Genomic DNA, 12,278 nt, shown 5'->3' with positions numbered 1-12,278 from the left:
TCAGCATTTTAACAGTTTCCCCATCACTTCCTTAACTCTAGACAATCAACAAAATAATTAATCAAGTCCTGATTTGTAGTGTTTACCAATTTCCACAGCAATTTCAATCTATAACCATGAAAAGGCAGCTGGGAAGAGGTTCACAGTAGCATGCTATTGTATAGCATTTCCACCTTATGGATGCAACAGATGCAAATAACCTCAAGGTTATAGATAATAGTAAAATGTAGTAAAATAATTAGGAAGTAATGAGTTTTTAGTATTCATCACCTTTGAATTTAATACAATTTACTTAATTATAAATTTATTAACATTTAGAAATATTTTTACTATTCATATATTTTACATTAAAATTTTTATTAAAGTATGATTGATTTACAATATTATATGAATTTTAGGCGTACAACATAGTGATTCAATATTTTTATAGATTATACTGGAGTTTCCACCATGGTGCTGTGGGTTAAGAATCTGACCACAGAGGATCAGGTTGCTGCTGAGGTGCTGGTTCAATCCCTGGCCCCAGGCAGTGGCTTAAAGGATCTGGCAGGTCACAGCTACAACTCAGATTCTCTCCCTGGCCTGGGAACTTCCATATGCCATGGGTGTGGCCAGAAAAAAAAAGTATTTAAAAAATGTTATAAAAAATGTTTTTGTTGGAGTTCCCATCATGGCTCAGTGGTAATGAACCTGACTAGTATCCATAGCCGCACTCAGTGGGTAAAGGATCCAGCACTGCCATGAGCTGTGATGTAGGTCACAGACACAGCTTGGATCCCATGTTGTGGCTGTGGTGTAGGCTGGTGGTTACAGCCCCAGTTTGACCCCTAGACTGGGAACTTGCATATGCCACAGGCATGGCCCTAAAAAGACACATAAAAAATTTATAGATTATACTTCATTTAAAGTTATTACAAAATAAAGGCTATATTTCCCTGTGCTGTACAATATATCCTAGTCACTAATTTATTTTATAAATAATAGTTTGTATCTGCTAATCCCATACCCCTGGGATTTCCTGTTGTGGCTCAGCAGTAACGAATCTGACTAGGATCCATGAGGATACAGGTTCAATCCCTGGCCTTGCTCAGTGGGTTAAGGATCCGGTGTTGCTGTGGCTGTGGTGTAGGCCAGCAGTTACAGCTCCAATTGGACCCCTAGCCTGGGAACCTCTATATGCTGCAGGTATGGCCCTAAAAAACAAAAAAGCAAAAAATAATAATAATTCCATACCCCTATCTTGTCCCTCACCCTTTTGCTTTTTTTTTTTTTTTTTTTTTTGCTCTTTAGGGCTTCATCTGTGCCATGGCCTATGCCACAGCCACAGCCACGCCAGATCCAAGCCGTGTCTGCTACCCACACCACAGCTCATAGCAACACTGGATCCTTAATCCACTGAGTGAGGCCAGGGATCAAACCCACATCCCCATGGATGCTAGTCGAGTTTTCAACCTGCTGAGCCATGACAGGAACTTCGCCTTTTGCATTTTTAATAATGGCTATTTTTAACAAGTGGCTCAGAAAATACCTACAAAATTTACAATTGGCGCTGGTGAGCTTGTATGAGCCCATTTCATCACAACACTGTATGTCTTGCTATGAGATCCAGTTGGCTGCCCTAGTACTATTGAGTGCATCTCCTCAGGACCCCTCACACATGCCTCCATCTCCATCCTTTCAACCACCTCCATCACAAGCAACTCCCTCTCCTCCCACTAGAGACCAATTTGAATTGTGTCACTTCCTCTTCAAAACCTCTTGTTCAAATGCACTGCCTGTAGAATCAGGTCCACATACCTAGGGTTATTACTGCAAACCCTCCCCAATGTGGTCCTAAGGTATTTTCTCAAGAGAGAACAATACACTAGCTCCTATCTTCCAGGTTTCTATTCCTGACAACTTCCTTCCTTCCTTCCTTCTTTTCTTTCTTTCTTTCTTCTTTCCTTCTTTCTTTTTTTTTTTTTTTTTTTTTGCCACACATACGGCATGTGGAAGTTCCTGGGACAGGGATAGAATCTGAGCCTCAGCTATGGCAACGCCTGATCCTTTAACCCACTGTGCCTTGCTGAGGATTGAACCCACACCTCCTCAGCAACCGGAGCCACGGCCGTCTTATTAACCTACTTCGCCATGGCAGGAACTCCCAGAACTTCTTTCTTGCACATCAGACCCACATGGTCACCTGCCCCCCAGATGTTTCCTCTTGAATGCCTCCTCAGCGTGTCCCTTTTTCTCTTCCTCCTGCCCCACAGTGCATCTATTCCTATAATCCATGATTTCCTTTTAGGCCCTCGAATTTACCCTCTTCTTGTCTCTCTTCATATTCTTTGGACACTTTTTTTCTTCCAGGAACATTTTTTTTTCATTCCAGTCTCCTATATGGCCTTCCCCTGTTTTTCTGACTGACTCGTATCCATTCTTTCCATCTCAGCTGAGATGTTGCTTTCTCTGGGAGACCTCTGGGAAGATTAGGGGCCCACGGCGCACCACTTACCTGTTCTACTCATCCTGGAATTTACCTCACTGTATTATAATTGTCTAATTATCTGTCTCTCCCAGAAGACTTCAAGGTCCTTAAGACTCATCTTGCTCACCCCTGTATCCCCAGTATATAGCTGGTAACTGGCACATTGTGGGTACTGAATGAATGAATGAATGAATGAAAGGTATACCCTTCTGTTCCCCTATAAACCCTTCCTTCCATCTGTCTCATTTCCTTACTGTTACCCAAGCACACCTGTACTTTTTCACTTTCAAAAACAAAAAAAAACAGAAGCCACGGTTTTTTCTTGTGCTTAAGGGGACAAGGTCAGTAAATGCCACCTTCTGAAATTAGAACTAATACAATCAACATTGAGTAGATGAGATCAGCCTTCTGCAGAATAATCCACTTTAAGGGTTGGTTTGTAAATGTGTACCAATGAGACAAGGGTGCTTCTCAGGTCCCTATGGTGACCAGCATGTTGCCACAGGCTGGGAATCTGCCAAATATAAAGAAAGAGATAATGTCAATCACTTATAACCTGATTGCTGGAGATAATACTGTATAAACAGGAGGACCCTTGTCTACATGGGATCTTGAAAAGAGCTGGGCTAAAGAGTGGCACATTTTCTGTGTTTGAGCGTCATCAAGTGCTATATGCAGCCCTTTGCAATATACAAGGCACCTCCATGTGTTATCTCAGTGGATCTCCATGATGACCCTGCCAAGTGGGCCTTATTTGTCACTTTACAGATGACAAAAATAAAGTTCAGGGAGGTGAGTCAACTTGCCCTAAGTCATCCCCTGCCACTAACACCCACACCTTCACTAAGCCCACAGGGAGTGAGAGGTTTATGAACCCAGAGACAGCAATACCTTTAGGCCAGAGACAGAAAGTTCTTGTGACCAGGTGGTCAACCCACCCACTTGGGTTCAGTCTGATTCTGTGCTCAGTTAGCAGCTTTTGGCTTTGAAGAGATTTGGCCCAGGGCCTTAGACCCCCTGAAGGGAGGTCGAGGAGGGTTGCAGGGGAGGATTCATGCCAGTCTTTTTTTCACTCAGCAAACATTCACTAGACAACTACTAAGTGCCTAGCAGTCCTAAGAGCCTAGGATAGAGTGGTGAATAAGACAGAGCTCCTCACCAAACTGATGACCAGGAGTCTCACAGGTAAATGCTTATAAATATGGCGTGATGGAGGCTTTGAGAAGAGATGCACAGGGTGCTCTGGGGGCCCATGGAGGAGCCATCTACAGTGGTCTGGGCCAGGGGCTGGGAAGCTTCCCGAGAAATTGATGCCTGAGCTGATACTAGAAAGGACTTAGCAATGCAAAAAAGGGATGGAGGAATCAGAGGATGGGAGAGAAGAAATTTCCAGGGAGGAGTTCCCTGGTGGCTTAGTGGGCTAAGGATTGGTGTTATCATTGTTGTGGCTCAGGTTCCTGCTTTGGCTTGGGCTCGATCCCCAGCCCCAGCATTCCCACATGCCACAGATGAGGCCAAGAAGTTTCCAGGGAGAGATCAAGAAAGCTGAGAGATAAGAGTTTGTGGCAATGAAAGGAAGGGAAAAGGTGTTGGGGTAGGGGGAGTTGTGAGAGGTGAGGCTGGGGAAGGAATCATAAAATCCAAATTAGTACAGTAACAACCTAATAATAATAATGTATTTCTTATAGTATACTATAAGAAAATCCATGGTGTTATTAATCATAATTACTCATCATCTGTTGATTAGATCAGTAAGTTTATATGACTGATACTGCTAACTTTACAATCATAAGATCTCACTTACAGTGAATGATTAAAGCACTTCATGGTAGGGCACTCAGTGCATTCCCTGAACTATCACCTCTCAACCTCACAACAACCCTACCAGTTCGCTGTTGCAGTTGTCCTATTTTTTTATTTTATTATTTTATTTAATTTTTTAATTTTTTAAATTTAGGGCTGCACCCACTGCACATGGAAGTTTCCATGCTAGGGGTCGAATGGGAGCTGCAGCTGCCGGCCTACACCACAGCCAAGCAACACTGGATCTGCAACCTACACCTACAACCAGTCTGCAACCTACACCATAGCTCATGGCAACGCCAGATCCTTAACCCACTGAGCAAGGGTCAGGAATTGAACCCACATCCTCATGGGTACTAGTAGGGTTCATTACCAGTTGAACCACAACCGGAACTCCTATTTATTTCTTTATTTACTTATTTATTTTTGCCACCCCTCGGCATATGGACTTCCTAGGCCCGGGATTAGATCCGAGCAGCCGTTGTGACCTCAGCCACAGCTGCGGCAACACTGGATCCTTAACCCACTGTGCCAGCCAGGGATGTAACCTGTGTCCCAGGGCTCCCAAGGAGGCTGCCGATCACATTGCGCCACAGTGGGAACTCCTGTCCTACTTACAAATGAGAAAACTGCAGGTTAGAGAGGTTAAGAAGTGTACCGAGGCCATACATTTCCTCCAGCAGCCGCTTGTGCTGTGGCCCCACTGGCTGGGCTGGCTGCAGCAGCCCTGGGCCGGGCCACCTCAGACTTCTTCAAAATATAGGAGGAAATTCTCCTGGCACAGGAAGCCCCAGACAGCTTGTAAAACCCCTGTGGCCTGAGACACCCAAGGGATGTCAGGACCAAGGCCCCGATGTGTTGAGTGGCCTGCAGGGGCTGGGAAGAGCACCCTACTGAAAAGATTCCTGCAGGAACACAGCAGCATCTTTGGCTTCAGTGTGTCCCATGCCTACTTTGGGACCAGGGAAGTGATGCATTGGGACATTGCTGCTGGAGACTTCATCAAGCTCTCAGAGTTCTCAAGGAACTTGTATGGGACCAGCAAAGCAGCTGTGTGGGCAGTGCAGGCCATGAATGGCAACTTTGTGCTGGATGTGGACCTACAGGGTCTGCGCAACATCAAAAGGACTGACCTGTGGCCCATCTGCGACTTCATGCAGCCACTCTCACTTGATGTCCTGGAGCGGCTCCTACTATAGCAGAACACAGAGACAGAGGAGAGCCTGGTAAGTGTCTGGCTGCCGCCCAGGCTGACATGAAAAGCAGAAATAAAGAAGGCTCGGAGTTCCATTGTGGCGCAGCAGAAACGAATCCCACTAGGAACCATGAGGTTGTGGGTTCGATCCCTGGCCTCGCTCAGTGGTTAAGGATCCAGTGTTGCCCTGAGTTGTGGTATAGGTCGCAGACGCGGCTCAGATCCCGCATTGCTTGGCTGTGGTGTAGGCCTGCAGCTGCAGCTCCAATTCAACTCCTAGCTTGGGAGCAACCCTAAAAAAACAAAAGATAAAAAATAAAAATAAGATGAGGAGCACAGAAGGAGGAGGAGTTCCTAGGGAAGAAGACAGCCAGGGAGTTGACACTGCAGGGAGAGCACAAGGTCTGTGAGAGACACTAAGGCAGAAAGGTTCAAAGCAGCTTAAGACATGCTTCCAGAGCCCAGGGAAGAGGTCTGGATCAGACATCAGGATAAATATGGGGACTCCAGCCTGGAGGGATGAGGTCTCCCAGGTGTGCAGAGTGAACAAGACAAGGGCAGATGTACACCACCGTTTGAGGGAAGACCAAGAGAAAAGGGTCTGCAGGGAACTGTGCTGAGAGTTGGCTTGCTCCTCTGGGAGGAGACAGCTGGCAGGCCTGAGGTAGATCTGAGACTTCAACTCCTTGAACTGAAAGGACCTTCAGAAGGTGTTTTTTTCTTTTTTAGTCTTTTTGCCTTTTCTTGGGCCGCTCCTGCAGCATATGGAGGTTCCCAGGCTAGGGGTCGAATCAGAGCTGCAGCCACCGGCCTACACCAGAGCCACAGCAACACAGGATCTGAGCCATGTCTGCAACCTACACCATAGATCATGGCAACGCCAGATCCTTAACCCACTGAGCAAGGCCAGGGATCAAACCCGAAACCTCATGGTTCCTAGTCAGATTCATTAACCACTGCGCCACAACGGGAACTCCCCAGAAGGTGTTTAGTTCAAATCTCTCTCTCACTTTATAGATACCTCCTTAAAAAGGGACACTGGGCAGCCCCATTGCCAATTTGAGCACTCATATGTTTTGTAGCGAGGATGAGGGCTCGGGGCTGGGTCTCCAGCCATTGGGAGGGCTACTGAGAACCAATCCCATCCTCTCAACCCATCCCAGCCCCCCTTGGGATACAAGGCCCTCACCTGTGTGACAAGGTTTGTTGGTTTTTTTTTTTTTTTTTTTTTTTTTTGGCCCCCCTGCAAGCATATGGAGTTCCTGGGCCAGGGATCAAATGTGAGCCACAGTTGCAACCTATACCACAGCTGCGGCAATCCAGGATCCTTTAACATACTGTGCTGGGCAGGGATGGAACCCAAATCCTGGAGCTAGAGAGACGTCACCAATCCCATCGCACCACAGCAGGAACTCCTCGTGTGACAAGAGTTTGATTCAATCGTTCGAAGAGACAGTGTAGCAAAGTGGTGGTTAAGCACATGGCCTTTTTTTTTTTTTTTTTTTTTTTGTCTTTTTGCCATTTCTTGGGCTGCTCCCACGGCACATGGAGGTTCCCAGGCTAGGGGTCGAATCGGAGCTGTAGCCACTGGCCTACGCCAGAGCCACAGCAACGTGGGATCCGAGCCGCGTCTGCAACCTACACCACAGCTCACGGCAACGCCGGATCGTTAACCCACTGAGCAAGGGCAGGGACCGAACCCGCAACCTCATGGTTCCTAGTCGGATTCGTTAACCACTGCGCCACGACGGGAACTCCAAGCACATGGCCTTTTAAAAAATTATTTTTATTTATTTATTTTTTACAGCCGTACCTGTGGCATGTAGAAGTTTCCAGTCTGGAGGTCGAATCAGAGCTGTAGCCCTCCGGCCTAGGCAACAGCCACAGCAACTCGGGATCCAAGTCACTCCTGCGACCTACACCACAGCTCATGGCAATGCTGGATCCTTAACTCACTGAGCAAGGCCAGGGTTCAAACCTGCATCCTCATGGATACTAGTCGGGTTCATTCCCCCTGAGCCATAATGGGAACTCCAGGGTTTTTTGGTTTTGTTTTTTTTGGGGGGGGGGGCTGGCTTTTTTTAAAAAAATAGATTAGTCTCTCTGTCTTTTGTATTTAATATTTTTTTTTTCTTTTTAGGGCTGCTCCTGCAGCATATGGAAGTTCCCACAGCTCATGGCAACACTGATCTTTAACCCACTGAGCAAGGCCAGGGATCAAACCTGCATCCTAGTTGGGTTCATTACTGCTGAGCCACAGTGGGAACTCCCTGTATTTAAAATTTTTTTTTAAACTGAAGTATAGTTGATTTACAATGTTATATTAGATTCTGCTGTATGGCAAAGTGATTCAGTGATTTTATATATATATAAAATATATAATAAATATATAAAATATAATAAAAAAGAATATATATGTATATGTGTACAATATATTCCTTTTATATTCTTTATTTCATATATATTCTTTTTCATATTATTTCTTTTTCTTTCTTTCTTTTTTTTTTTTTTTTTGGACTGCCCCACAGCATATGGAGTTCCCAGGCTAGGGATCAGATCCAAGCCCCAGTTGTGACCTATGTCACAGCTGCAGCAACACTGGATACTTAACCCACTGTGCCAGGCTGGGGATAGAACCTGCCGATGCAGAGACACTGTCACTCCTGTTGTGCCACAGTGGGAGCTCCTCTTTTTCATATTCTTTATTTTATTTTTTATTTTTGGCTGCAGTATGCAGAGGCTTGATGTGGGATCTCAGTTTCCAGACCAGGGATTGAACCCCAGCCCCAGCAGTGAAAGCATCAAATCCTAATCATTCCTTCATATTCTTTTCCATTAAGGTTTATTACAGGATATTGAGTATAGTTCCCTATGCTATACAGTAGGACCTTGCTGTTAAATATATGGCCTTTACAGCAAGATTGCCTATGTTCAAAACCTCCACCAACATTCACTACCTGTGTGACATTTGGGCAAGTCAATTCACCCCCCACCCCTCATTCTCAGCTTTCCCACCTGTAAAAAAAGATAATAGTTGTGCCAACCTCATAGGGTTTGTTGTGAGGATAAAATGAACTAGAACATTCCTTGGCAGGTGGTAAACTCTATCGAGTGTTAGCTGATAATGGTCAACAAGAATGTATCTACCCATTACAGTTTCCAAATCCAAATTCTCCAGGGCCCAATTGCACAATCAAAATGCTTAGGGCATCAGTAAAGCAGGAACAACAACAAAAGTATTTGGGAAAAGAATACGATAGCCGGTATTTCAAAAGACTCCATCAAAGGAGTCATCACAGGAAAAATCCAAACTTGGTTGGACTTTCTCCTCCTTTTTACATTTTTCTGATAACTTTTACTCTGAATCACCTAGGGATAGTGGAGGTATTGAGTGCAGAATTGGGGGTTGGGGGACCTGGGGAGATAGTGTCCAGGTAGAATATCCATCTTTTCAGTACTCAGAGCATCTGGATTATAGTCTCAGGTAATTCCATTTGAGCCTCTTCTCAAGCCTGCAAAAGAGGTATCATTTATATCTTTCTTGGTGGAAAAATAAGGCTCAGAGATGTCCAGAACCTCATCCAAGTTCACATAACTTATAGGGATGGGGCTGGATGGAAACCCCAGGCAGTCTGTTCTCAGAGCCTTCTATGAAGTAGAGGGTTGGTGTTTGTGGTTCTAGGGATGAAGGTGGGTTCCTTGACGTGGGCCTCTTGGTCCATGTCAGGAGAATTCATGCTTTCGTGCAAAGACTGAGGGAGTAAGGGGGCATTGGTGGCAGGCCTTAGGCCAGGGCCATTCAGGCCAGAAGGCAAATATTGCTCTTTTGGAAAGCCTTGGGGGCCATATGTTCATAATCAGTGTGTGTACAGGTGGGGTGGAGGGGGTGGTGGGGTGGAGGGGGCCTGTCCTGGCCAGTAGCTGAACCAGATCTTTGTCATTTGACTCCACACAGTACAGAGGTCACTACCCCTCACTGTGCTGGGAATTTGTATGCCATTGTCACAACCAGCTGCATCCCTTAACTCAGATGATTTCAAAGACCCTCTGAGCTGAGGCTGGCCCAAGGCAGAGCCAGGGAGAAGGGAGAAGGCTGGCCTCCCATCTCCTCACTGCCCCAGTTGGGGCCCCTTACCTTGTACAGGACTTTCTTTCCCTCACACTCTTTCTACCTCTTTCTACTCCCAGGCTCTCCCTATTCTCCTGCATCCTTTTCCACCCCTGGATATCCAGTAAGGCCGGCCATCCATTTCCCCCTGCCTGTTGTGAAGGATGTGTCCCTTGGTCCATCTTTTCCTCCCAACAAAGCCCCATTCATCCTTACAGTACCCTCCAATCTGGTTAGAAGCTTCTTCAGCTTCCTCAGAAAGGGAAGTGGGGGGGGGGGAACAGGCAAATGCTCAGGGAGCACCCTACACTGTGCCAGCTGTGACACTGGTGGTTTTACATACCTCATCCCATTCAATATTTTTTTGGGGGGTTAGGGCTGCACCTGCAGCATGTGGAGGTTCCCAGGCTAGGGGTCAAATCAGCCTACACCACAGCCACAGCAATGTGGGATCCTTAACCCACTGAGCGAGGCCAGAGATCGAACCTACATTCTCATGGATACTAGCCAGATTTGTTTCTGCTGAGCCACAACCCACCCATTCAATCTTCAGGGCAGCCTGTGAGGTTCTATAGGTAAAGGAACCTGGATTCAGATATGGAAAACAAACTGCCTAAGGTCCCTCAGTTGAGAAGGGCAGGGATCTAGCTCAGTTTAACTCCAAAGTCCCTGTGGACTTCAACTCTCTTGGGATTATACCACAATGCCTGTCCCAAGATGCCTTCCTCTTGATCACCTTCAACTCCTCTCTTTTTATCCCATCACAAGTCCGATTTATCAGCAAATCTCATTGGCTCTACCTTCAAAGTATATCCAGAATCTACCATTTCACTGTCTTCACAAGTGCCACCCTGGTCTAAGCTCCCATCATCTTTCGCCTGGATTATTACCATGGCACCCTAACAGTTGCAGGAAGGGGGAGCCCTTCCAGGGCCCAAGCATGAGCTCTTGTCTAACACTCAGAAATTAAATGTCCAAGGAGACCAAGCAAAAGATTTATTGGGAAGGGTCACCTGGGCAGAGAGCAACAGGGTAAGGGAACCCAGGAGAATAGATCTGCCATGTGGCTTGCAGACTCAGGTTTTATGGTTAGTTTCTGTGTTGTCTCTGGCCAATCATCTTGCTTGGTCCATATTTGATCTGACTTGGGGTCCTTCCTGGTGGCAGGCACATCTCTCAGCCAAGACAGATTCTAGCACCAAGAATTCTGGCAGGTTGTTATCTTCTCCCTCTTTTTGGCCTCTCTCAAATTCTCCTGGTTAGTTTTCAGGGCAGCATTGTGTTCTTTATCAGGGCTCCAGTTGTGAAACAACTCGTGCAAGCAGTTGTTATTGCACCTGGCCAAGGTGGGCAGTTTCAGTCAATGGTCCCCTAACATAACTGCTCTGTCCCCCAACCCACAGTGATCTTAACTGCTTCACCCTTTTTCCTTACACCCCACCCCCCAACACACCAACCAGGTCTATGCATCACACAGAAGCCAGAGCAAGCCTATTAAAACACAACTCAAATCATGTCATGTCTCTGCCTCAAAATCCTGGGGTGTGAGAGGATGGTCATGTCTCAGGAGAGTTCCTGGGATGGGCTGCCAAGAGACGCTTCTTGGCTTCTCACAGGAAAGAAAGGACAGAATTCAAGAGCGAGCCATAGTGAAGTGAAAGCAGGTTTTATTGAGAGAGAGGAACCCATTCTGTAGGCAGAATGTGGACCCTCTCAGAAAGTGAGAGCAGCCCAGAAATATGGGGTGCTTAGTTTTTATGGCTAATAAATGGGAGGATTATTCCAACTATCTTGGGGAAATGGTGGGGATTTCCAGGAATTGGGCCACTACCCACTTTTTGGCCTTTTACGTCAGCCTCAGAACTGTCATGTCATCCCTGGGTGTGTCACTTAGCATATGCTAATGTATTACAATGAGTGCATAAAGAGGCTCAAGGTCCACTGGAAGTCAAGTCTTCTATCCACTTGGGCCTAGTTGTTTCTAACCAGTTTCTGTCATGTTCTCAATGGCTGTGTCATTCTTCTAATGGTTGTGCCCTGCCCCTTTCCCTTCCGTCTTTCGGTGGCTCTTGTTTCACTTGCAGTGTCCATCCTTATGTGGCCTGTGAGCTCTGTCTCTGCCTCTCTCCAAGCTCTCTCTCCCTTGCTCATTCTGCTCTGGCTGTATTGGAGTCACTGCTGCTCCTCCAACAACACACCAGACATTTTCAGACATACTCTTGTCTCCGGGCCTTTACATCTACTGTCTCTTCCGCTTGGAGCATTCTTGTAAATCTGCACAGCTTGCTGCCTCATTTCTTTTAAGTCTTTATTCTTATTCTAATGACATCTTCTCAGTGAGACTTTTGTCATCACTCTGTTTAAATTTTCCACCCGTACCCACCGACACTTCCTATTGCCACTTGCCTGTTTCATTTTTCTCCCTTGCTTTCACTTATCACCAACTGTGACAACTAGTTTTTTTTTTTTTTTTTTTTTTTGTCTTTTGTCGTTTCAGGGCTGCACCCGAGGCATATGGAGGTTCCCAGGCTAGGGGTTGGATCGGAGCTACAGTTGTTGGCCTACACCACAGCCACAGCAGTCACAGATCTGAGCCATGTCTGCAACCTACACCACAGCTCATGGCAATGCCAGATCCTTAACCCACTGAGCGGGGCCAAGGATCACGCCCATGTCCTCATGGGTTCGTTAACCACTGAGCCACG

The sequence above is a fragment of the Sus scrofa genome, chromosome X, assembly GCF_000003025.6.
Source record: "Sus scrofa isolate TJ Tabasco breed Duroc chromosome X, Sscrofa11.1, whole genome shotgun sequence".
Taxonomy (NCBI): Eukaryota; Metazoa; Chordata; class Mammalia; order Artiodactyla; family Suidae; genus Sus; species Sus scrofa.
Note: the sequence above shows the minus strand (reverse complement) of the source record.